The sequence below is a fragment of the Aedes aegypti genome, chromosome 1 (assembly GCF_002204515.2).
Source record: "Aedes aegypti strain LVP_AGWG chromosome 1, AaegL5.0 Primary Assembly, whole genome shotgun sequence".
In the NCBI taxonomy this organism is placed as follows: Eukaryota; Metazoa; Arthropoda; class Insecta; order Diptera; family Culicidae; genus Aedes; species Aedes aegypti.
The window spans coordinates 100,024,723-100,051,745 of record NC_035107.1 but is presented as its reverse complement, the minus strand read 5'-3'; the positions used below and the strand labels follow the sequence as shown (position 1 = coordinate 100,051,745).

Here is a 27,023-nt window from a genome sequence, read left to right as displayed (position 1 = left end):
GGGGGGTATCAGAAATGATTACAGCATTGGTTTCAGTTGCATAATGACAATTCCCGCACTGCATACTTCAGTGCAGGAAAGTAGGCCGTTTCATGACAGATTGGCGTGATGGAAAACGGCCTATTACGATGAGAAATTGCAAAAAAAAAATCATTTTTTCTCGTTTGTTTACCATGGGGAATAGTTTTTATTTTACTGGTATGATAAACAATCTCTAAACATCTGATAGCAATAGTGTTTCCAAGGTTTGGAGCTTGTTTTATCATGCACTGTTATTTCTCCCTGATCTAATCAAAGTTGTAACAGTATACGATAAATAGGCTCTCATAATGTGCAGCATATCGTGATGTTACAGAGAGCGATAAGTGAGGGATTCTCTCAATTTTCTCAGGATTCAATCCTTGCGTAAGAGATGCATCAAATAAGGAGGTTATGAAAAAACTAACAGTTGCATAAAATTATGATGTCCAAAACTTATTCTACGCCCCGTTTGTTGTCAACGTGGACGAATTTAACTACTCGTTCAAATCCCGCTGTGAGCACGTTTTCCCTGTCCGAAGTGGCCAGTCCGCTCCAGCTAGTGAGTGACAGAAGGTGCGTCCATGCGTCAACAAAGCTGCTGGTGTCTTATTTAGTAGGAACCGTTTCTGCCACGTCCTCTACTCTCAGGTTGACATCGCACCTGTTGACCATAACTTATTGCACTACGAGTTGGAAAACCTTCCTTCAGTTGCTTCAAATCAGCCAGTTTCAAAGGAAGGTGAGCGGTCGTCGTTTTCCCTTTTGAAATGCTTGTACCCGCCAGCGGCGTCGCTCATAAACGTCTGTCCACCTTGACGATCTGCGAGCGGTACCAGTGACAGGTTCTATAGTGATGTCACATGGTTTGGAGTGTTCGACACGGTTTACCTAAGCGCGGTCGTCCGTCGGTGCGATGTTTGTTTATTTTTAGGCTAACTTACATGGAAATTGGATTAAAAACATGCTTCTTCACGGGAGGTTCCAACCGTGAAGCGGCGGGATGATCGTTTACCTCTGCATATCCAGGGATGCCAGATTGGGAGAGATGACTTCCATTGGAAGAGTGTAAGATATTTGGAACACATTGCCGAATTTGTGAAGACGATTGAAAGACAATTCAAAATTACAAGATTTTTTCCTAATTTTTTGCTTAAAAAAGTAAAGTTGATAAAATTCCTAATTGTCCGGAGTTCATATTGGTTGCTTGGAGTAATTTTCAGAAATATTGTTAGGAATCACTGAAGATATTCTAAAAAAATAAATGGTTAAATTCTTGGAAGAACTTTTAGGAAATTCCAGAAATAATTGTTCGAAAAAATCTTACAGAAATTGCTTGAAGTAATTCTTAGAGGTAATACTTGAAGAAACACTTATTTACTCTAGGCAACATTCCGATAGAAATCCCTGGAGAAATTACATAAAACTGCTAGCATAATATTTGCAACAGACATTGAATAAAATCACCTGGCATCCCTGTCATGCATCCGCAAGAAGCGCTGCGTTTGATGAGTTGCAAAAGACTCGTGCTGCGGGGATGAATGACGAATTTGTTCGATCGTGAAAGTCCCTCATTCGTCGTCGTCGCGGCTTACCTTTGAGGAGACGCGCAGTTGTTAAGCTAATTCTAAGGAAAGTGGTTGTGAGGAAGGGGAAAGGTGACTTTCGGTTCTTGGCAATAAAACGAGGAATGCACTTCAATAAAGTGTGCACACGGAGAACTATGAAGATGCAATCGTGGGTGAAATGAATCCTCGTAAAACAGTGTACCAAGCCGACATGGTGACGCACTTTAGGTGAAACATTGTAACTTACACAAAGTTTGCCAATAGTTCACCTTTGATCGTAAATTTTGAGCACTGCAGCTGGGAACTTAAAATCCGATTTGATGGTAGCACTAATGGGATTAATGGATAGAGACGAGTTTATGGTTGATATAAAATGTGATAAATTTGGAATTAAACGAAGTTGTCTGTGATACATAAATTGCAACTGCGATGCACCTTGGCGCCATTTTGCTTCCCCTGGCCTTCGAAGAAAATAATAAAACGAATTGGTTTGCTAATAATAAAACTAATAAATTTCTTGCAGAATCCCAAATAAAAACCAGGCAGGTATAACTTGAATTTCAATGTATATATTGTTAAGTGATATTTCCAATCACCAGTGAATTTAATAATTGACATTACTCAATTACCGTAATTTCGGGTGAAATGGATCATTTTTCAGGGTTTTTCTTGTCTGATTTCTATAATGTTGGAAATGCCAAACAACTGAATGCAGAAAAACAAGTACGAAGGTGAGCCTCATTGGCTCAAGTACCGAAATTTTCTAACAAAAGTAATTTTAGTGCTAAACAACATCTCTAAAATAAAAAATCGGGTGATGTCATTTCGGGGTGAAATTGATCACTTATCAATGCAATTATTGCTAGTTTTCAAAACAGCTCTACATAATAAATTTGATCTCCCGGATTTCGAATATGCTTGATAAATTCCTTACAATACAATATTTATAGAAATAATTAATAATTAAATTTCAAGAATTACGCAGAAAACGCCTAAATGTATGCAATTTCCTAAGGAATTTCCTGGTATCTAACAGAAATTCAATTATTTCAACCAAATGAGCGAATTGGTACGAGTTTTGGTTATGAAATCTGGTTTGGGGATATATCTTAATCATTCTTACAAACTTTCAGGATTATACCATGCTCAAATCCTTGTCTAGAACTAGAAGTTTAGAGATGTTAGTCTATACTGCACCATACATGATTTTGGAATTTTTCATTATTTTCATAGAAATACACATACTTTAACGCAAAAAACTTCACAACACACAATTTGACAATACTTACGACAAACAACGTTCATTCACTGCAGGTTACATTGATATTTGTGCTCCATTAGGAAGAAATAAAATTGAGTGACACGGTGATCAATTTCACCCTACTGATCAATTTCACCCGAATTTACGGTAATTAGAGGAATAGCTTCATGATATCTTCAGCAAAGTTGTTGATTTTAAAAGTTTGCTGAAGACAGTTTTTGTGTAGAAATATTAGATTTTTAAATAAATCGTTCTTAATTTTTCGTCAAAAACTTCATATTAGTCAAATAGTTTTACTTTTGAACTTGCGATTGAAAAGAATAATCATAAATATTATCAAATTTCAAGTTATGTCTCACGTGCTGTGAAAACTAATTAAAATCGGTCCATGAATAACTGAGATCTAGCCTACCAAAGTTGGTAATTTCGTATGGAAAATCGAAAATATTCGCAAATGTTTTGCCCAATACTGTATATGCAAGAATTATCGAAGTCTATCCATAATTCTTAGTACAAATTCTCAAAGTTGAATAGTGTTGTCATATTGTTGAAAGAAGCTAATTTTTCGGCAGCGCCAACTTTAACTGCACACTGGCTATTCATATATAATTATTCAACTCTATAAACATTTTGCTTCGTGTTGCGTTTTTACTTTCGACATCTCTGAGGACTAATAATCCGGAGATGGCAGGCTGAATTACTGGACCAATTAAGGATATTTTTCTGCGAGAAATGTCCTCGAACTTCTTGACATAGTGGCGATTCTTGACAAATATTTCATATTTGTGATTTTTGTGTTTCGGTGATTTAATAGTTTGTTATGGAAAAACCTGTATCGTGTATTGTGAGTAATATTTCTAATGATTTTGGAGGGCTCACTGATATAGAATTGACGATCAAAACATGACAAATGTTTGGAAAGATTTTTAAATTCTAGCTTAAACAAATACAGTAATGACCCGATTTTGTCAGCTTCCGGTTTTAGCACCCTTTTTGACCCGATTTCGTCAGCCTAAAATAGATATTTATTTTAATCAGCGTAAGCACGTCTATACTAACAATATTAGCGTTAGCGTTAGCGTAGTTACGGTATACTTCGTAGATTGGATACTAACAACATTCACGTTTCCTTTGATAACCCCATTCAGACTACCTTCAGGAACAAGGCTGGGGAGTAAACCTTGGCCCAGTCTTGAATAAGATTACCAAAATCATGAATATTGCTATTCCTGGCCCATCTTTATCGCAACTTGGGATTGGGGAAGGAAAAGTTGATGTAGCACTTACTTAACGAGAGGCCACCGACTCAGCGACACCCTCATAAGTGCTATGGAGTTGGAGGTTGGGAGCGGTATATGGTCAAGGATTCGCCTGAAAAGCCAGCGATGGACCACGCCCATTTGATGTTCAAATGATAATAATTTAATATTTTGTATGTCGGCAAGCAAAAAAGAATTCATTTGTTTATTACCTACTTATATTGGTAATTATGTTTTCTTTTGTACTGACCGATGTACCTTTTTTGATTGTGATGATTTAGATTTGAATTTCTGCTCACAAAAAATAAGCAGAACCAATCCCTACAGGGTCACCGGATTTCTAATAAAATGCATAAAATTATGCTGCGCTCAAAATACCGTTTTGACTCATATTCCGAACACTTAAGGCCAACAGTGACTTCAAACGCATCTGATGTATTATTATATTAATTTCTTCGCAAAGTCTAACTGTTCGCTGTTGGGTGTGCTGATAAAAATGTTTGCTTAAACTTGTTTAGTATTGTGTTTACGTAAAAGTAGGGAACAACATCTTGATTCAAATGCCGAACACTGTGTTCATTCTGTCTCATATTCCGAACACCTTGATTCAAATTCCGAACAGCACGAATAAATCGTATTTAAACGAATAATTTCGTAACTTAATTTATTTGAGCTAGTTTAACTGACCTTGAACTAGAGAATCATCACTACTCCTGAGGTCTAAAATTGATTGGAATATGTTCAAATTGAATTGCAATTTACTACCTTTTCTTGTCGACTTGATGACACATTCCAGTGAAACATTTTAACCAAATCGCCATACAAAAACCGAGTGTTCGGAATATGAGTCTGTTTGGAATTTGAGACAAAACGGTACGTAAAAAAATAAAATAAAAACAAAAAGCAACCACGACGCACTGCTCGCTGCGTAGCAACCGACCGACCGGAACGCGCAAATCGTACAAAAATATCGACCTTTGTAACTAAACGTAATTTACGTTCAAAAAACGAGAGCACACGGATAGTTACGGGGCATCTGATCTGTTGAATTCTTTAAAACAAAGAACACATGTTACACTGCACTCGTTAAACGCGAATGAAAAAAAAATCGGTTCCAGGACCCGCAAAGTATAGTGAACTTCTTCACTTCTTTATGCCAACGTAAAGATCAAGCTAATCAAACTTATTTATGCTAACGTAATATTGTGAAAGTAAAAGTAATCTGGTTCGATTTATACAACAACATCATAGCCGTTCAAGACCAGGACGTTAGGCAACGATTTGTCATTTCGATTGTGTTATTCACACATATGGCCCTCTGTTAAAACAAATTTACAACTTTTTTTCATTTCTCCCGTCGCTCGCTTGCGATTCTATCCATCTTGTCATTTCATTACTTTCGTTACTCCTTTTCAGTCTTAGTATAGGTATTGCATTCACCGAAAAAAAAAATCAGTGAGGTTGTGCACAAGACACGACCGCATGACTTCCTTTACTTATAATTCAGAATGTAATGGTTTCTGAATTTAAGAACAGTGAGGAGCTCTTCGTTCGGAGAAGTGCTCCAGTCATCGCACCGTAAATAACTGCTTCTCAGCTTAGTGTTCAATGAGCACTTCCACAGTCATTAAAACTAAGAGCTTTCTTTGCCTAAGTAGCCATTTTCGCATTCGTACATCGTGTGGCAGGTACGGTGATACTTTATGCCCTGGGAAGTCAAGGAAATTTCCATTACGAAATTACCGACCGGGAATCGAACCCAGACACCTTCAGCATGACTTTGCTTTGTAGTCGTGGACTCTAACCACTCGGCTAAGGAAGGCAATTATTCATAACAAACCAGATATTGTATGATGTAATGAGGAGAATTAAGTGATAATAACAATAGGAAATATCACACAATTAACTCGTTAGTACACATTTGTTGGTCCTGAAAGGGCCAATTGAATTGTTTGATTCGAGTAACACAGACACAACTAAGGGTGTCTACTCATTTACAGAAATTAAATTACCTGAGATTTCCAGATTTTCCAGGTATTAAAACATAATTCCAGGTTAAAGAAATTCCACAAAATATACGAATAGTTAATTTTAAATGATAAAAACTTTTTGAATATAAGTTAAATCAATTACCTTTTTTTTAACGTGCGTTGAATTTCGAAAGACAATCCAGGAGTAACCTCAGATGAAACTTGTGTGAGTTCTAAGTACGCCTTGTTGAATTCCTACTAGGATCTCTGAAGGTGAAGATGCATCTTCATACATCATCTTAAATATTGAGTTTTCAAGAGCACAAAACTAGAGAGTGCTGGGAAAAAAATCTTAAAATTCGTTCTGCGGAGTCAAACTATCGTGAATCATAGCTATCCTTGACGATGACTGCAGAACAACTTTCTACAGTCGTTCAAATGATTGAAATTCACTGACGATTGTATGTTGCTACGGTAGCTGGTTACAGTAGTTTTCGTTCCATAACAACCGGTGTGCACACCATAAGGCCGAGATTTTTTTCCAACCAGCAAGAGGAACAGGACAATTTCCCATTCCAATGGAACAGTTCAACCGCATTCAAGCAAACTGCAGCCCAGATATGCAAGCAAAGAAGAGAAATAGGCCATCTTTAGTATCGATGGTGAAGGATTTCGTACTCGAGATCGAAGGAAAATTCAAATGCAGAATTGAAGAATTTGGAACATGTTCGTATTCACAAGAGAACTATGATGCCGGCAATTTTGTTCGCCATTTCCGAAACATACACCACGACATCGCTCAAAAATTAGGTTTCACGGGAGGAACTCCAGCTAAAAAGAAAAAATCTTCTGAGAAGCTCACTATTTGCTTTGACCGGCAAAAGTACTTGGAAGCTTGCGTGAAGCTCATCACAAAACACAATTTGCCGTTAAGCTGTTTTGAGTGGGAAGGTTTACGGATCATTTTGGACTCGCTGACTGAAGCTCTGAATACAAATATGAATCGCAAGAATATCAAGAATCATCTCAAACAGATTTCTGATATGATTATTGAAGGTATAATTAAAGAAATAGCTGGTCGTCTAGAATCCATCAAAATCGATTCAGCTTCAAGATTCGGACGACATATTCTATGTATAAATACTCAATATGAAATTAACCATGAAGTTATAACGCGCACGCTCTGTAAGACAACTATATACTCTACTATTTTTTTTAGTCAATAAACTATTTGTTTTCAACAATTCCAGGTATGATTGAAGTTAAGCAAAGCCAAACAGCCAAAAATCTGAAAACGCAAATTTTGGATGTTTTGAGGCGATTCAATATTTCCATTGATCACATTTTTTCGATGACTTCGGATAACGGGGCCATATGATCGCAGCAGCGAAAAAGATGCGTGAAGAATTTTCAACAGTTGTGGCATTCAAGGATTGGGCAAATGGAGAAGATTCAACCGATGATACGGAGGAAATAATGGATGCACTTAATACTGAGTTCAGCGATCATTTCAACATTGTTCGGCGTGCATCTCACACCCTAAAGCTGGCACTGAATGACGTAGTTCCAAATTCAGATCCCTTTATCAAGACCGTAACGGATTTTTCAAAGAGTGTAAAGAAGATAAAATTCAAACCATTTTTAGAATATTACAAACTTTCATGTCCATCTCTCTGGGCCCCTACCAGGTGGTGCGGAAAGTACAAGATGATTCGATCTATTATAAATCAAGAACAGTTATTCGTTTTGCTTTGGGAACAATATCCGGAGCTAAGTATGTCCAATAATATAGTTTTCTGGTTTATAATAATCTAAAATAAGTATATATTTACTAGAACTTGATGAAGAAACTTGGCAGTTTTTGAAAGAATATGAAGAAGCGTTCCGTGCAATGTATATCACTACTAAGCTGCTACAGGCTCAGCATCAAGCATTTTCTGATTTTTACATGTGTTGGATTCTGGCAATAAGAGATCTGAATAGATAATCGTTTCGCTGTACCGTTGATTGAATCACTAAAAACCCAATTAAAAATGCTCACGGAGAACATGGCGTTCAAGGCCGCTTTGTTCCTTGAACCCCGTTTTACTTATTTAAAGTCGACCGTTTTGACACTTGAAGAAAAGGAAGAAGTTCAGGTATAATTGTTTTTCATACTTCCATTACAGTAACAATTTCGTTAAATTATTGTTTTATCCATAGAAATATCTGGTCAAAACCTGGAAACGAATTCAGCAGACAAAGTGCGCAAATACAGTTCTCAATGTAACTGGAGAAGCAACCTCAACTAACAATGAGACAAGTGCGGGCGATAGTATAGCGGACTTCCTGACTGAAATGTTTGGTGGTTCATTGCATTCCCAAACCTCTACAGCTGCCAATCCTGAAGCGCAATTGATTCAACAACTAAAATTGCTCCAAATTGGAGAACGAATGCCACATGATCACAATGTCTGGGATCATTGGATTGCTCGTAAGGCCACACACCCACAGCTGTCTGCGGTTGCGCTGGTTGTTCTGGCTACACCAGCATCTCAAGTCTCAGTTGAAAGAGCTTTCAGTGGATTGGCATTGGTGTTGTCGGATTTGAGAAACGGTTTATCGGAAGAGACTATTGAACATATTTTACTTATTAAACTGAATGAATCTCTTTTGAGCAGGATCCTTCCGTCGTTCATTCAGCATGACACACTGTCGAAGCCCCAAGATATTATGTAAAATAACTGTTTTACTGTGTTAGTTGTTCTGTTGTTAGTTTGTATATTTTTTCATTATTTAGTCATGACCAAGTGTATAAGGATAATAATAAAATAAACATATATTAAATTTAAACCATTGTTTCAATATATTTGAATATTACAATAACAAACAATTCAAAAGAAACGTAAACGAGAGTGCTGAATGCCCGAACTGAGAAAATTTGTGGTTAGGGGTCATTTAAAAATGACGTCCAATTTTGGGGGGGGGGGGGGTCTACGAAAGTGTGACAGTACGTGTATGAGGTATAGTAATAAGCGTGACAGAGAGGGGAGGGGGTTCTAGAAATCCCGTAAAACGATGAACGTCATATTTGAATCGTCCCTTAGATGTATATGTGTAATTAGTATGGCAAACGAATTTCAATGAAACTCATTTGTAACTTCTGCGTCGAACTTTCTACTGTAGCAAGAAAAATAAAAGCCTACCGTTTTCGTTCAGATAATTTTATTCCTGATACAAAAACTATGGATTCATTCATCGAAATCAAGCAAACTACTATTACCGATCCCAGCACCCTGACAACCAATCGCGCTAAAAATGTGATCGATTGGTCACCTCCTGCGAGTAACCAGTAAATTAAATTTTCAGCACAAACGGCTGTCTGGTTCTCTAGATTTTTGCTCTTGAAAATTCGTGGTTTGACTTCGATGCATATTCACCAGGAAGACCTCCTAAATTTTTGATGAAATACTTCCTAAATAGTTATTTATGCAACAAGATGTAAAATGAAAATTTTTTCAGCACGAGTTGTACATTTATCCAACGAGGCTCGCCGGGTTAAATAAATACAACGAGTGCTGAAAAATTCGAGTTTTGCAACGAGTTGCATACAACATTTTTTGCTATTACGAAAAACTCCGCTGGATAATTTCCTAAAGTACAAATAAACGTTTCAAGAGAACCACGTGGCCATACATCCATGTGTTGTATCATTTCAGTATTTTTCAATCGCGTAGGCCGTGATACAGTAGTGGCTAGGAATGTCACAAATTTTCTCTTTCACATCATGATCTATACTACATATTGGAGGACAGAACAGCTAAGACGGCGCATATACACGCTCAAAAAAGAATTCTGGAAAACGTGAACTGTCAAAAATACACCATGAACTACCACAAATGGTCACATAAACATGATCTAGTTCACGGTGTGTTTTTGTTGTTGACGAGTTCACGTCTGCTGTTCACGGATACGAGAACGGATTTTTTTCTGTGTAGTAGCGGGCCCTTATGCATCTTCTACGAATGTTGGACGATCCAGTCCCAAACCAGAATCACCAGACTTTATCGGATCCGGATCGCACATCAGATGCTATGGCAGAAGATGTGGGATGGTTAGTTGACGCCACCCAAAACTGAACTGAAAAGTGCTACTTTTCAGCACCGTGAAGAGTGCTGAAAAGTAGCACTTTTCAGCATTGTTTTTTTGGGTAGGAAAAGCAGGCAATGGCAAAAAAATGGTTAAAAAATAGAATCTCCAAATAATGTCCTACAAGACGGTTTGAAGAAATTGCTCAGAAAAATTCGGACCGAATCCCAGAACTTTGAACAAAGTTTCAAAAAATACATAGAGATTGGGCAATTTTATTTGAATAATTATTAGAGAAATGTTTGAACCGATAGCAACAATATTTTGATGGTATGCTGGAGATATTCCAAGAGAAATTTCTGTAGGAACCCAATGAGGAATCCAAGAATCAGATTTATCTACGAATTCTTGGAAAAGTTTATTGTTTTTTATATTATTATCGAATAATGCCTGTAGAATTTTTGGAGCAATTCCTGAGAGTAACCGTGGATGAATATATGAAAAAATCCATATGAAAATGCCTGGAATATATTAATGATTTTTTGGAAAAATGTCAAAACGATTTTTCCAAAAACTCTGGATAAACTTTTGTGGAAGTGTTGGAGTGCTCTAGGATTTTTAGACCAAATTCTGAGGAAAATCCAATATCGTAAAATCTCTGGTAGCATCCCTGGAGAAATTTCTGGAAATATTCAAGAAGAGATCACTGGAGAAATTACTAAAATTCCTTAAGCATTCCTCGAGATCTGAGAAAAGGTCCGATAGATTTTGCTCACGGTTCCGCGCGTGTTTTCGGTGCCGGAGATTTTTTTTTCCTGTTTTGGAGCATCTTGCTGGGTAGTGCTTCGTGAAGCCCAAGCAGGACAGTTCGGTTTTGCGTCGTCCGATAGATTTTGCTCACGGTTTCGCGCGTGTTTTCGTCGCCGGAGATTTTTTTTTCCTGTTTTGGAGCGTCTTGCTGGGTAGGTATTTGGGAAGACCCAAGCAAGACGGTTTGTTTTCGGGACGCCAAGAAGTTTTGCTGTCAGTGTCAGTTTTGTGTTCAGTCGAGAATGGATTACCAACTGGTGAGTTCGTTTCATGCTTATGATAACACACTTTTTCTTGAAAGCGTAACTTTTATGTAATATTAAAACAATCTTTGTATGGTTCGTCACTATAAATGTCGGCATTATGCTTTTTTCTTATACAATTTCAATATATATATATATATATATATATATATATATATATATATATATTTTTTTTTTTTCTCTTTTTGAAATTATTAAAAATTATCTTATGAATTGTTCGACATTGTGAATGTTGACGTATTTTTCAAAACTTCTACCATATCGAGACAAAATGCACAGTTCTAGTCATATGTAATTTTCAAACAAACTATGTATGGTTCGTCACTACAAGTGTCGGCATTATTCCTGTTTCATATAATTTAAACTATATTCATGTAATTTTCAGTTTTCTTCATTAATAGAAACGTCTTTTGAATTGTTCGACGTTATAGATGTTGACGTATTTTAAACTAGCTTTAAATATAAGTCGTATATTTCCCCCTTGTCCATGGATCGCATAATCGACCAGAGGTGACTCCCAGATCTTTTCCTCCCTCACTAATAAACACCCTTCCCACTGTGGAGATGCAGAGGTATTCTCGGTCTCTAGAAGCAACAATCAATACACCCTAACATTCCTTCCCCATCCAAACTGACTGTAAGGACTTGGCCGGCGCCGTTATTGATCAATAATATTAGATCTGCTACACACTAAAAAAATCTCATTTTTGAATATGACGCAGTCGTCAATACTGACGTAATTAATCATGACATAAATTGAAATTTGAATCAATTTTAAATCAACGACGACATAAACATAAAAACAAGAAATTTCAGTTCCGTTTTGAGACATGGCCTTCAGTATTTTGTCACTTGACTTTATTTTACAGCATAATGACTTGAAATTACTCGAACGATGACATAATCTACCGCAGTACGTTGGTGAAACGTCGAACGCCATCGGAGTAAACAAAACATGCAAGAGGCAAGTGATTTTTTTTTGCGTCAAATCCTTGATGTGATTATCAATTCAATGCATATAACTTAACTTGGGAGCCTTTAGGTGAAAAAAGTGAATAATGAAGAGTTCTAAGTGATTTGTGTTTATAATCGTGCCCGTGTTGGCGTTGAGCTACAGCTTGCATGGAAGATGTTCCTCTTGCACCAAGCGATACGTCAATCAATCATTTATTTTTTTTTTAATTGTAAAATATAATACCTATCAAAGAATAAAATACGATGTGAAATGTTAAAATAATTATTTAAATAAGTGATTCTTATTACTCACAATCAGTGTTCGAAAGAAATGAACGAGGAATCTTTTGGAATCGTTGAGGTTATGTTTATATGTAAATCTAAATACGTCATGTTTGAAATTTACAGCACACAACATGAACACTAGTAAAATTACTAATTTTTCTCCCAAAACCACGAGTGAAAAATAAAATCAAACGTAATTTTGTGTCATTTTACTCGCTTTAATATGTCGGTCTTATATGACACAAAATTACATGATTTTTTCGAAGTGTGTAAAATTGCACTTCGAGAGTAAGCGGAAACTCCCATCCCTTATTCATTTGGATCGTAGTTCAATTCTTACCAGTTCCGATCAATTACGGAGTAGCAACCATTGACATGTACAGTCAGTCTATGCTATCCCGAGCAGGAACAAATAACTCCCCAATAACTTATGCATACCATTTTTTGGTATCATACCAAAATTAGGTATTGTTCAGTTGTCAATACCTCAATTTGGTATTATAATGGTATTGAAAAATATCTTTAAGACAATTAAAAATACTTCATTGAGGTATTAAACAGCTATTGAGGTCTGCTGGAGGTATTGAACTACAATTTAAAAATTTCATTTTTATATGAAAATCCATCAAGTATTATTGAGGTATTACAATACCTGATCTAGTTATCAGTTTGGTGTTCGTAGAATATGCTTGAGATATTATTTGAGGTATTTTACCTCTTATGCAGGGCTAATTCATACCTCATTCAGGTATGTAGTATTGAAAATTATCTGGTATGGAATACCTCAATTTGGTATTCAGTAGTTATTTTCTTCTGCTCGGGATGCTATGCTATGCTTAAGCATTCCTCGAGATCTGAGAAAAATATCTTTAATAACTTGTGGAATAGTCGCCTAATAGGTTTTGTAGGTTTCTCTGGAACCTCCAGCTTTTTGCACAAGGATTCATTACAAGGAGATTACAAAAGTTACTATAGAATAGAACTATAAAAAATCTACAGCTCAGCAGGCTTCTGACAGCGAAGTACTCCTCGCTGAGCAGGTTCGGAGCTCTTACCAGCTTGAAAGCGAAAATGGAATGATACCAAATCCGACGAAGAAAGCATGTTTTATAACTTTAGAATAGCAAATGATGCTCCTCCCTTTCGTATCCTTCTCTTTCTGATCGACCAAACTGGGAAATGGGTATGTGCCAATGATGTATTGGGCTGAGAATTACTTGAAAATCTCAGAAAATGCTAATGCGTGAGAAATGAATGATTTGTTGGAAGGGTTGACATTTACTAAATATTCAATACTTAACTATTGATAATCATAAGTTTTATTTATAATGAAGGTAAATTTCTGATCCATTACTACAATTGCCAACATTATTACAATTGTGCAATTTGAAGTAGATTATAAAACCGAATTCAGTACTATACCATTTAATTGCACTAGAGTTTGTATCCTTTGACAGATACGCGTATTTCGACCTCAAGTGTAAAGCCGTCTTCAGTGTCGTGTACTAGACTCGACTGTGCAATTTTGTTACGTGTGATAATTTTCGTAATCGAAGTTTTCCCATAAAATATGGGAAATCAAATTGTCGATAATCAATAGTTTTCAGAAAATTGTTGTAAACATTTCCGGCCGATTGGTGGGAAAATATTGAAAAACCAATGGATAAATGACTGAGTTATTAGCGTTCAAAATCTTACATAATTTCGTGACGGTAGCAAAATTTTAGAATTTCAATTGACACCCAGTATATTGCCGTAAGACGTAGTTAACGTCAAAAAATGAGGCGCACCAAAATAGGTCTCACAATGTACAGCGCTCCCGTGTGCTTGCAAGCAATGCAATGGCTACAGCACGTGCACAGTAACTCTAATCGTAACAGTTCTCACAGCAAACAAAGAAAATTTTGTCAACATTGTACTACTACGAAAGCAATTGGATTGCTCTATATGACAAGTCGAGGAAAATATAAAACGCACAACTGTTTTATTTGTGAAATAACAGAGTTGATTTTTTTTCAATGTGTCGATTTTCGCGGATAAAACTGCATTTTCAGTTTTGAAATTTGCTCCAACTTTACAAGGGCTTTAAGCATAAATTTACGAGGTTCATCAGCGAACTTGTAGTGACACTCATTTATTTCTAAATTACGGCATTTTTTCGAAACAAAAAATCAATTAACACGTTTTTAAACCTTTAATGACCCAAATAGGCACTTCTCTCTCACCTTCGACGGACTTGTTTACGTTACGATGCTATACCGTACCATAGTGATAGTTTGAAAACCCCAAAAAAACTAGAATACCCTCACAATGGATTACATGCATGCCCTGATTCGCTACTCGCCACACCGTAACGCACATGCGCTAGTGTCTATGCACGAAAAATCGCGAAAAATATTTGTATGGCGAAATGCATCTAACGAATTATTTCTCAAATTTGGAAACTATTTTCGAAAAAATATTTGGTACCGGTTGTGCGTAATGACGATGGCTATCACGCCTACCAAATATTTTTTCGATTAAAGCTTCCATTCACAAGATATTTGAAGTTAGATGCCTTTCCCCATACAAAATAAAACGAGAAAACTTCTGCTGATCAACTGTGGACAAGAGCAAATCAGGTAATCCATTCCAAGAACAACTCAACGCCAGTGAACGGCACACTGTTGGTAGCCCCGCCGAAGATCATTTACGGTAGCTCCGTCACGTCACGACCCATGCCCCATAGTGGTGCCCCATCTCCGGTAAGGTGACACTAATGACGAAAGATCGCGCATTTGCTAAATTTAGTGCTTCACTAACGTAACCTGATGAGAGATCCGGCAATCAATCGGCGTGAGGAGGGGCTGCACGTGTATAGAGGTGGGGGAGGGGGGACTGCTCTGAAAAACGACGATTCATAAAGGTGTAAATGAGATGCGCTTTAGTCATGCGATTCATTTTAATGACGCTTCCCCATGTGAAATGGATTAACAACGCCCGGTCGTTGGATGAGGAGGAGCAGGAGCTAGCCGGAGCGAGAGGTGATGACACACTCAACATGCTAACCCTACCTGCTGCTCTGCCGTTATACGCATAATAGACCCATGTTGCTTTGTGTCGATTTTGACGTTTTTACACCAAATCTCGATTAGGTACTCATGAACACCCTTTTCCCCATATTATAATAAACAAAACTTAGTAATATTGTCATAAGCTTTGCAAATACTTAAAACGGGGTAACTTTGATAATGCGGGTAACTTTTATAGAGCGAGACCCACAACATACCAAACGCAATAACAAAGTTTTTGTTTATCAGTTAAGCAAAACGAATGCAAAAGTAAAGAGTATTAGTATGACACTTCATATCACAGCTATTTTCGTTGGTGTCAAGTACATTTGAGGATTTGTATGCAAATATCAAAAATTTATAAGATTTTAGTATTTTTGAAACGCTCACAAACAATCTGTTCTACGATCACTATTTGATGAAGTCATAATGAGTTCGTCACTTATTCTTGACAGCCTAGTTGTAGTAGGACATGAATTCGGTCTTAAATCTCTTAGCGAAAACCAATTTTACAAACTGGGGCCATTTTTGTAATCTAACCAAGAAATTTCTATATAGCGTTAAACGCCTAGAGGTATGCAACGCCCTACAAATGTTCCGTAAATCATTCAATTTTGTTCGATTAGTACTCCATTATCAAAGTTACCGTAATTTCGGGTGAAATTGATCATTTTTCACGGTTATTCTAGTCTGGTTTCTATAATGTTAACAATGCCAAACAACTAAATTCAGGAAAACAAGTACGAAGGTGAGCCTCATCGACTCATGTACCGAAATTTTCTAACAAATGTTATTTTAGTGTCAACAAATATATCTAAAACTAGCTTACCCTGCGTGGCTAGCCACGCTCTAACGAAATTTGAGAGTGAAAAGCTATGCATAATCCTTCAAAGATTGATTATGCCTACGTTCAAATGTAAAATGACAACATAAACTAATAAATTCTTCTGTTTTTGAATTTGAAAATGTTCTATAAATAATAAGCTGATAAGTATACTCCATTCCAGTGGATATGTAACGTTAGAAGTAGAGGATGATGGCCTTAATTTTCTTAACATGGCCCGACATTGACACGCATGATACTAATTAGAGTGCCTGTAAACAAGAGTGACGTCATGTTCCAGTTTTGACAGGTCTCCTGCTCGATTGGAACGCGGATTTGTATGGGAATGACAGTTCGCCGCTGTTCCAATTTTGACATTGACGCCACTCTTATCTAGATCCACTCTGATACTAATAACCGACAAATCGCCTAAATTTATGCTCCAACTTTACTCCATTTAACCTTCCAGTCGTCGCGCGGTTTGCCACCGTCAAAACCACCACGTTGCTGTTGTGAACGAAAAGCGAGGTTTTTTCAACAGTGTTGTACAAAGTACAACAGCGCGACGACTGAAGCGTTAACACTTGGCCTCGATGCTGTTGTAATGTTCTAAATCTGGTATAATTGCAGCCATAAATGCTTTTGTAGTGTTTCTTCAGCAGTGAAACATTTAGAAAATTCCAGAACATTCGAGAGAACGTTCTCGGATATTCTGCTGAATAGCTGTTGCAGATAATTTATTGTTGTTTTTCAAAATCACAATGACGCATGGAAATATCGACTCATATGCTTTGGAAACCATCATAGTAACCAAAAAAATTTTGTTTTCAGTATGCTTCTATGAGTGGTTTCACTGAAAATAAAACAAAAACTCAAATATAGGACGCACATTAATCTGGTTCATGTGTTCATTGCTTTTCCACATGTCAAACTCGTTTTTGAACCTAAATTGCAACTGTTGAAACCTATTCTTAAGTGTGTTATATCCACACATTCTGAAAAACTGCTCTTTTGTTGATTTCTTTCGCTTTTTCGCAAAGTATGTGACACATGCAGATGATGTGCAATATTAAACTTCTTAGGCAGCATCCATTTATTACGTAACGCTAAAATTGGATTTTTTTAACCCCCCCCCCTCCGTAACGCTTTTTGTATGAAATTCAAATTTTTGTATGAGTAGTAACGCTTGGGCCTAACACCCCCCCCTAGAGCGTTACGTAATTTGTGGATGCCGCCTTAATGTAACATGAATCTCTTGAAAAAAAAGCGTATATGAGCACATTTTTTTTCAGCATGAGTAATAACTACACATAGATATGTTGGTCGAGAAGAGCGACCATTTTGCGTGACGATTTTAGTGACTTTTTCCCAAAAAATAAAACGACTACGATGAAAAATTCTAGAACATTCTATGAATAGGAAGAAACATGTTCCATAAAACTCTAGAATATTCTGTCAATTGTTGTAGTGGTCTACAATTTGCAATTATAATGAAATTGACTGTTGTAGTGCTCTAAAATTGCTGTTGTAGCGGCTCAATGAAACTTTTCGACGAAACATTTCAAAGCGTTACTGACAGACAGACAACTCTGAGATTTTATATATATGATGAAAAATCAAGGGATCTCATTTCGGGGTGAAATTGATCACTTGTCAATGCCATTATTGTTAGTTTTCAAAACAATTCTACATGATAAATTTGAGCTCTCTGAATCCGAATATGCTTGTCAAATTCTTAACAATGCAATATTTATATAAATAACGAACAGTTAAATTTCAAGAATTACGCGGAAAACGCCTAAATGTATGCAATTTCCTAAGGAATTCAATGATATCTAACAGAAATTTGATTATTTCAACCATATGAACTAATTGGTGCGAGTTTTGGTAATGAAATCTGGTTTAGGGATACATCTCAAGCATCCTCACAAACTTTCAGGTTTATATCATGTTCAAATCGTTGCTTAGAAATAGAAGTTCATAGGTGGTTGTCAATACTGCACCGTGCATAATTTTGAAATTTCACATTATATTCATAGTAATAAACATTCTGTTCGCGCCAACGCGAAGTTTTTGAGTTGTGAGTCCTTCCCACCCCTGTCCCATGTAACCTCGAGCCGCCGCGAGTATTTCGGCCTCTCATCCCGACAACTAACAAACATCCCAATTGACCCACACACACATGCCACAGCCGTTAGTTTTGCTTGTTTCCCTTTCCCATCCTTCCGAGCGACATGATCGAGCATGTACGCAATCCAGTCGATCAGCTATGTAAAGCGTGAAGAGCACCCCAGTGAGAAGCATCGCACTTCCACCACCACAACCATCACCAGTGAGCAGACCTAATACATAGCAGGCAGTGGAAGTTTCCATCGCAACCCCACCGCTGCATATGCAATGTTTTTGGCTACCTGTCACCTATATAAGGAGATTGCATGTGCAAGAATTTATTCAGTTTCATTTCAACCACCACTCTGTAAAGTTAAGAGACAATACAGTAGTTTAGTTAAAGTGACCAAACCGCCTTTCCCTCCACCAGTGGAAGCCAAACAGCCTTTTCCAAGGCTAAAGTTGCAAGAGCCCCCTCCAGTCGAGCTACCGGTCCTGTGCCCTGTTGCTCCCAGCAACAGGTGGACGGAAGATCAACAGATCTTTCCGTTCCCGCTAAGTCGATAATACTACTAGTCGATATACTGATCAGATGAGAACTAAAAACATTGAAAATATGAGCCTTGTTCCAAATTTCGGAGGACCCAGCCAAGCGTCGCGAGATGACGCACTTCGATCTTGCAGCTGGAAATCTCTGGGACACCGGTTTTTTTTTTTTTTTTTTCATGGTGATATTGAAAATCTTAACTCTATCTTACCCTCTCTTCCGCTGATCACTCCTCTTCTTCCTCCTCTCCACGAAGCATGACGATCCCGGCTGTAGCATCCTGAAACAACATCTCACCTATCGTACCAGGGCGGCTACCCGCATGGTTCAACCAATGACGGTATGACTGACGTTTGATAATAGACGGAATTATTCCATTCCTCTGCTGGAGCCAACCAAGCCATGCATCCGGATCTTTGATGTTCGGCATTTGATGCTCTCCGATAGCATCAGCTTCATCATCAGGGGCATGTCCAGCAGGCTCTCCATCGTACGAGTATTCCTTCTGGAAGGTGTTGAATCTCCCGTAGACATAGGATATTACCATTGCATTGGCTATTATCGCATTCTTAAGTGGCGTTCCTACCTGTCTCGCCCTGACAGATCTCTCCGAATCCTCTGTTACTCCTAGAGTGTGAAGGAAAAGATGTAAGTCGGCGTTCGAGGGTGCGGAATAGGGGGACTTATCCGATAGTCCCAAATCTCGGAAATACAATGCATAAGACCGGGGTTGGTCCATCTCCTCACCCCCGACCGTTACTTGGTCATATTGCGCAGCCACAGGCTTTGTCCAAATCCACATTGCGAAATTGCCAATGGTCATCCCGAACATTTTCAAGATATAAAAAGTGGCAACAAGGGCCGAACAATCTCTCATTCGGCACACAATTGACCCCATTCTCAAACCCGCTAACGGATGAGCGGGAAATTCCGCTAAAAACATGTCCGCAAACGCTAGACATTTCGCATACTGGGTGTAAGTGGCCCACATTTTATAGTGGATGTACACCTGGTCAAGATTTATCTCATTCCCCGGAGCCTGAGTTATCAGCGCATTCATATGCGTGATCACCTGTTCTCGGTACTCCTCCCGATCAATTCCGATGATGCGCAGCACGCATGCTACAGCTATGATGTATCGTCTGAGATCTTTCGCCTCAAATAAGACATTTTCGGCGACCAGATCTAAGTTGCTATTTTGCTCCACTACTGCAGCAAAATTGGAGATGTTGATTCGGGATCCTTGAGCACCAATCACGATATTAAAAGAAGTCCAATCCTTGGAGAGAGTGTAGTGATCTCTCGACAGCTCATACCAAATGAAGGCGGTAGCAACAGCTGGAGAAAGGGTCCCGGCGGCAAATTGGGTTCTAACTGTTGAGTGTAGGTTTCCTCGCCGAGGTCATATGGTCCTTCGAACCGGATAGAGGAGCCAGTTCCTTGAAGGCTGCAACAGCAGCAGAGAGTGTCGTCAATCAACAGATTGAGACAATTGCATTCCAATTTCTATCGCCGATAGCAATCAGCTTTCCTACCAAAGGATTGCTGTTGTTCCTGCCCGGTAGCTCGACACAAGAGCGAAGAAAACATATTCCTGGTTTTCATTGGCGGAGAGAAAACGAAATTCCCAAAGTGGTAGTGAGTAGTGAAAAAGTTCAAATCAAGACAAGACGTGCGCGTGTGAAGTGTTGCGAAATGGCCATCGTGAAAAGGCTGTTCGCCGAGCGTAGCCTCGTCGAGGCCAAAGTGAAGAAGCTGCAGCAGCAGTTAGTGCGAGACAGTACCGCTCAACCGAGTTTGGCACGTGTGAAGATATATCAAAGAGAGCTCCAGTTCCTCTACAAGGAATACCAACGAGTGAACGGTGAGATCTTGTCCGCAATCCCAGTCGAGAGGTACTCGGATGTGGATGAGCATTATGAGCGCTTCGATGACCTCCACGACGATGCCTGTCTACTGGTGGAGACCATGTTGCTTTCTTTCCCGAGCACCAGTGACAGGTATCAGAAGTATCGTTCAACATCATCTAACTACTTCGCTGCGACCACTGCGCCACGTTGGCGCACCCCACTGATTCGAAGCCGATCACCGAGTCCACCGACGGAACAGTCCGTTCCGATTCCAGACGTGATGGAGAAGCCAAACACGTCGCCACCGAGAGAACTGTCCCCAGAGCAGCTGTTTCCAGATCAAGCCAACGAGTTGAAGGTGAGCCATTTTGCCATCAACCCAATCCATTCCGTGCAGCCACCAAGCGCTGAAACTTCAGCCATGAAGTTGAATCCTGTGTGTGGAGCAGCCCTGGTCCATTCCGAGGGTGATCTCGCCGAGGTCATCAAGAGCAAGTCGGCACCAACGCCGATTGGCCTGCCTTCTGTTGCTCCAATAGCTCAGAAGTGCCATCGAGAAGAAGAAGCAACACAACGAGAGAAAGTATCAACCCAACGAGCAGGTGTGCCAATCCAACAAGGAGAGGTGCTAACCCAATGTGAGCTACCAAAGCTACCAACCCATGAAGATTCCACCCACCGTGGAAAAGTGCCAAGGAGATGTGTAGAGGTGACAACAGTTGCCTACCAACACAAGTCCAACCCTCCAAGCAAGCAGAGTGAGCATCAAGCTAATCCAGCAAATCCGACACTAGCAGCGGAATTCAACGTCGGCAATGAGACAACCAAGTTTGTCGACAGCGAGCGCAACATTTCATCATGTGAAAGCAACCAACCATACGATGATGATCCTGCAGCAGTTCATCAAGCGACGAAACCGTGTCCAATTCCAATCAACCAGGTTGGAATCCATCCGAGGCCAACACCATTCGAGAGAGCTACCGGATTTGGTGCGTTGCCGAAGACGTTCCTTATGCCACCCGGTTTCCGTCCAACGCCCAGGTTGGCATCGATGCCAACTGACGTACTTCCAGTGCCCAAGCTAATCCAGTATCCAGCAGTAAGTTCGTTCCATTGCGCAACCGGTTCCCGTCCGGTGCTCCAGCGGATCCCTTGTGTGACTGGATTCCGCTCAATCAACAAAGAGTTCCCCAGTGCGATCGGATTGTGTCTGGTCGCGAAGCGATTCCCATGTAGGACCAGATTCCGTCCAGCGTCCAAGAAATCATCCCGTTTGACCGGATCTCATCGAACGCCGCAGCGATTTACATGTGTGGCCGGATCCATTCCGGCATTGAAGTTTTCATCCAGCCTGACCGGATCCATCCCGGTAGTGCAGCCTTTCCAGCGTGTAGCAAGATTCCAACCAGTGTCGAAGCATCCCAGCTTTGTGACCGAGTTCTGTGTGAACTCGGACCAGCATCTGAATGTAGCCGGATTCCTTCCGGTACTGAAGCAGCCATCCAGTGAGACCAGACACCAGCTAGTGATCCAGCGATTTCCAGGTGCAAGCGATTTCCATCTCGTGCCCAAGCAGTTCCTGCGTGTGTCCAGAATCCATCCGATCCATACGCAGCCACCTTGTGCGACTGGACCTCAAGCGGTTCCCAAGCAGTTCCTGTGTATAGTCGGAACCCATCTCATTCCAGAGAAGCCTCCAGATTTGACCGGAATTCCTCCGGTACCCAAGCTAACTCCTGCGAGTCTCAAGTCGAATCGGATGTCAGCCGGCATCCCTCCGATAATCAAGCCAATTCCAAAGATGAACAAGATGTGTCCAGCGAAGAAGTCGTTCTCAGAGCCAACCGGAAGCCATCCGGTATCCAAGTGGTTCCAGCGTTCAACCACAATTCCACCGATCTCGATGTCAATCCCGACGACAGCCGGAATCCGTCCAGTGAGGGAGACAATCCTGATGCCCACCAGATTACGTCCGGTATTGAGAGAAGCTCCGTACCAGAGATCGATCGAGATGATGTCACCGGTCAAACCGACTAGTGGTTCAAGCACCCCCATATCAACTCAAGGCAGGAGAAACCACCAGATGAATCCACCATGCAATGTCGAGTCAACGAAGCCATCCCGGAGTGCGTATTCCGTATGCATCCACCCAAGCAACCGAGAGATCATCCAGAGCATAGTAACCGAGGATCGTGAGCAGGAAGTACCACTCAACGAGTACGTCAGTAACAAAGTCTTCAAGCAACACCAGCCATCAGATGCGAGTCAACCCTCCAAGCATTCCGCCACCATCATGTCATCAGCAGAAATTCATCCAAGAATCAGCCAGCGATGTTTATGCCAGCAGTTCAACACTTCATCATTCAATCAACAAATTCCATCCTTCCTATCGAGGACAACATCAACCTTCGCTGCAAGAAATTGTTGATACGAGGTCTCAACCGGGGGGAGAATGTTCCGTCCCGACGTCACAAGAAGCAATTTGAGAAGCGCTGGCAGCAGGCAGCGGCGGAATATTCCATCATCAACTTCCTTGCATTTTGCTACCCGGTTTGCAGCATCAAAATAGGGAGCGGAAAATACCCCAAAGGACAATTTGCGTCCCTTTTCTGTTCATTTAATTGCCATCCATCTAGCCAGCTATGTATAGTGTGAACGCATCAACCAAACAGATTGCACCACCACTAGCACAACCTTCATCATCATCATCATCATCATCGAACCCACTGCAGCATCTTCCAGGCAGTGGAAATTTCCATCATTCCCCACACCGTTGCGCATGCAAGACTTTGTTTACCTGCAGCCTATATAAGCAGCTTGCATGCGCAAGAACATCATCAGTTTCGTTTGAGTTAACATCAGTTTCGATTCAATCAGTTTCCAAATCACAACAAGTCGAGAATACAGAACAGTAGTCAAGTGGATTCAAATCATCTTTTCCTCCTCCACCAGTGGAAGCCAAATAGCCTTCCGTGAAGGCTTGAGTCATCAGTAGTCCATTTCAGTCGAGCTATCGGTCCTGTGCCCTGTTGCACCAAGCATCAGGTTAGCGGACGATCAACAGATCGTTCCGTTCAAGCTCAACAGAGCAAACCCCGTTGCACGCAGCAACACATTCTTTAACGCAAAAAACTTCACAACACACAATTCGACAATAGTTACGAAAAGTAACGTTCATTTACTGCAGCTTACATTGATATTTGTGCTCCATTACGAATAAATAAAATCGTGTAATACGATGATCAATTTCACCCTTCTGATCAATTACACCCGATTTTACGGTACACCAAAACAGAAAACTGACTTTCGATTTTATGAGAAATTATATATCCGTTCAGAATAAATCTTTTGGCAATCTATCAATTGCAATCGATAGTTAGGAAGCCAGTACTTGTTTCAAAAATATAAATTATAATTCTTTGAAACACCATGCATAAATATTCAATTTTTCTTCGAAAAAACTATCAAAGTTACCCCGTATTACGATACCTATATAGAACATGCCCAAACATGATAAAAATCTTTGATTGTCTTTCTTCCATTTGCCTGGTATGGCACATGGGACAGTTATGCAAAGAACGGCGGTTCTTCTGCTGTTGCTACCTCGTGACAAGCGAGCGGGTGACGCGATGCGACGAGTCGTTGGTGTGTAATAGCCGAAAAGGTTACATAGGTAAACTACTGGACGACGATGATCTCTCCCCCTATCCATTCGCTTGGTGCGCCCATCCATCATCGAAGAATTTTGACATGGCTTTTGCTCGGTTGCGGACGGAGATGGCGCGGAGCGATCACCGAAAATGTGATTGGAATTCGGTAAGCACACGAGCGTCAGCATAATTCATCGCTGTATTCCGTCAGTCGCGCACCGGCGGATAATTTATTGCTGTAAAATTCGATGGCGTTTAAGCGCGTCATCGAGGTAAATTGGAAGAATTTGGCAGTTTTCGGCAGCACAGGGTGTTATTAATAGCATCGAAGCCTCTTTAGCTCAGATGGCAGAGCGCTGGTCTTGTAAACCAGCGGTCGTGAGTTCGATTCTCACAGGAGGCATGTAATTTTTTTGTGGTTGTTGTGTGTTGTGTCATAATGAAGATTTAGGGCATCTACATACAGTCACACTACATAAGAAATGTCCTTAAACTACGTGGTCATAATTTTGAATCTTCGCCATTTATTATGGACCGTAGGTTTTAGCAAACATTATATAATATATCATGCTATAAAAAAATTAAACCTCCCCGACGGGGAATTGAACCCCGGTCTCCCGCGTGACAGGCGGGGATACTGACCACTATACTATCGAGGAACACGTTGTGCTTTCTAATGCTGACCAATGGAGCGCTACAATTGTCGAGACGGTGAGCAAGACAAATTACCCTGCTAATTTGCACTTGCGAGCAAAAAACAACACGATTATTACATTTTCAACCGTTTCAGTCTTGCTCATTATCTATTTGAACGACCTTCTCTGGAACGCTCGGCGGTTCTAATAGGAAAGCAGCAAAGGCGCTGCTTACCTAATTTCTTTCTTGCTACTGACTGCTGGAAGAGTATCGGGCTCGTGTTTCACTCCTTTTCTTCGCATGGGTTTCTCATTCTCCACTGCAAAGAACAACTTCAGAGTGCTGGAAGGTACAAACCTACTTTACTACACTACTTCTTCCCCGGTGCGTTTGCTGTTTTAATTATAACAAATGGTGGCATTTTTCAAGCGAGCTGTTTCTGGCCGAAGGTTTGGTTTACACTTTTTTTTTCGTTACGTTGCTAGTTGCTGTTTTACGCTCACCGGAAGACCTACGCGAAGATGCGCTTGGTGAGAGTGGAGAAAAAATAATAAGTAATGGTAGAATTTTTCACTTTCGCCTAATTAGAATTCCCGAACAAATTAGCTCACTTTGTTTCGGAGCGAACGTGATGCTTTGGGTGGGAGTTGTGTTAACAAATTTAGTAATTAATCATGCAAATATTGGGTTTGATCGATTTCACTGTATGATTCGTAACACAGGAAGAACATTCCATGTAAATGTGAACAAACAATGCACATATTTAGTAAATTTCCTCAGTTTAGACTGGAAAGTCAGCATCAGAAGGACTACTCTAATAATCGATAATTTCAAATACGATATATCTCCTACGGCGCATACATGACTTATATGTACACCGCTTTGCGGTACTTAAGCATTCTTTTTTATCAACCAGAATGTTTTCCGAAGAGGCTGGCAAATTCCACACCAAAAATGTTTGGAAGTATGCCTAGAAAATCAACTGTGAGGAAAATTTAGAAAAAGTTTTGTCATTTTATTGGCGAACTCCTTTAGCTCGATTAATAAGTATCGTAAAGTGGGATAACCTTGAAAAAAAAAAATTTTCGAAGAAAACTTGAATATTCATGCATGTGGTTTAAAAGAATTACCGTTTTGACTCATATTCCAAACACTCAAGTTTTTTTTTAACACTTAAGGTCAACAGTGATTTCAAATGCGTCTGATAGGCATAAATTAGCTGATATTTGTGAAAATTTAGATTTCTTGACTAGATTTAGCTGTTAGCTGTTGAGAGTGCCGATAAAATTTTGTATTTGAACTTGTTTAGTATTGTTTTTCGAATCCCGCTGGTCGAGGGACTTTTCGTAAAGGAAATTTTTCGCGATTCCCAGGGCATAGAGTATCTTCGTACCTGCCATACGATATACACATGCAAAAAATGGTCAATCGGCAAAGAAAGCTCTCAGTTAATAACTGTGGAAGTGCTCATAAGAACACTAATCTGAGAAGCAGGCTCTGTCCCAGTTGGGACGTAACGCCATAGAGAAGAAGAAGAAGTATTGTTTTTACGTTAAAATATGGAAAAACATTTTGATTCAAATGCCGAACAATGTGTTAATTCTGTCTCATATTCCGAACACCTTGATTCAAACTCCGAACAGCGCGAATAAATTGAATTCAAATGAATAATTTCGCAAACAAATTTATCTGAGCTAGTTTTGCGGACCTCTAACTAGAAAATCATTACAATTCCCAAAATATAACATAAGTTAAAAGACATTAAAATTGCATTCCAAATGACTGCCGTTTCTTGGAAATTTGATGACACATTTCAGCGAAACATTGCAAACAAATCGCCATACAAAAACCGAGTGTTCGGAATATGAGTCTGTTCGGAATTTGAGACAAAACGGTATAATT

At 39.6% G+C, this 27,023-nt stretch overlaps 2 non-coding genes across 2 annotated transcripts; one reads left to right on the top strand and one right to left on the bottom strand.

Moving 5' to 3' along the window:
* The first annotated feature begins 24,815 nt into the window (after positions 1 to 24,815).
* Positions 24,816 to 24,888, top strand: Trnat-ugu. The gene has a single exon. It is a non-coding gene; the product is annotated as a tRNA-Thr (tRNA).
* A 184-nt stretch (positions 24,889 to 25,072) lies between these two features.
* Positions 25,073 to 25,144, bottom strand: Trnad-guc. The gene has a single exon. It is a non-coding gene; the product is annotated as a tRNA-Asp (tRNA).
* Positions 25,145 to 27,023: the final 1,879 nt, after the last annotated feature.